Raw genomic sequence first — 1,497 nt, forward strand, 5'->3', positions numbered from 1 at the left:
GAATGCTACCCATACACAAAAACAACTGAAGAAATGCAACAACTCTAGCTTGTTCTCTCCGTTCTTGTATCTGGGATGAGTTTATCTTCATTAAAATCATTCCTTCAATTTATCGCGTGAGGGAACTGCGTACCTGGATGCTTACCCAACACTTCAGATTATGATGCTCTCAGTAATTAGTAATTCAATTATTTTGGCTACCTCTGCACAGACTCTACTCTGCATAGTCAACTTGTGGTGTTTGCCACAGCCTTCCAAACACATTCCGACTGCTACATCTCACCTCCTCAGTGATAGGTATTAATAGGTATACGAGTAAGAACATAACAGCGCGTAACAACGGGTACAGAATGGATTTAAACCACGAGATCATAATGTTTACTGAACCTGAATAATGTGTAAATAATTGTGTTAAACGGCCATACAGAATCTTATTCACCTTACTTGACTATATGACTCATATGATATCATATGTTTGACTATCTTTTATTTATATCGTAAATAACAAAGATGTATAGCACATTATATATATATATATATATATATATATATATATATATATATATATATATATATATATATATATATATATATATATATATATATATATATATATATATATATATATATCAGTTCATACGCTGACTTATCCGATAAAACCACCCACCCAGTGAGATCACCATCACACCCCAGCTGATAGAAGACCGTTGTGTTACCTGAAGCCGGCCGCGTTCTGGGCCAGGCCACGCAACACCTCGGGCTCAGCCAGAACCTCTCGCAGCAGGTGAGCCATTCCGCGTTGACTGCAGCAACGCTGCAAGATACGGCCTCACCTTCAGTGGCTGTCTTCATGTTATGATTTGTCATATGGACACAAAACCCTGACATGCAGTGTGTGTTAGAAAGCAGAGCATGCAGTGTGTGGAGTATCGTATAACAATACGTGTTATTGAAACACTGCAAGACTAGAAATAAAATCTTGTCTTTTCTTTCTTTCTTTCTTTGCTTTTAAAACTAATATTAATATATCAACAATGAAATCCTTTTCTCTTTTATCTGAATAGGCATCTGTCCGCCATGACTTATCTGAACCCTTAATTTACAGGGCTGGACAACAGCGCGCCTAGCGACTTCCTTACCAAATCGCTGCCCACAAACAACTGCTGGACCACAACACACCTGCCGCCCCATAGCTGCTCTACACACAAGTGGCTACTTAATTCAGGTGACGCCACGTCTGCTTTCCCTACACATGTCATTTTCATACCACGCTTTCTCCGCTGATGGAGTGTAAAGTAACTTTTGTCTGCAGAACTAAATATTCATTCCTTACTTATGTCCTTTACGTGTAATGCACAAAGTAAATGTGAATTACAGTTATCACAACTCATGCATAATACAAAAAAGAAGGCAAATACAAATTTATGCTGTTACGCACAGGAATACATAATATACTTTTATTGTTTGTTACTAACTACATGTATCCGTGATGTGTGG

The sequence above is a fragment of the Scylla paramamosain genome, chromosome 5 (assembly GCF_035594125.1).
Source record: "Scylla paramamosain isolate STU-SP2022 chromosome 5, ASM3559412v1, whole genome shotgun sequence".
Lineage (NCBI taxonomy): Eukaryota > Metazoa > Arthropoda > Malacostraca > Decapoda > Portunidae > Scylla > Scylla paramamosain.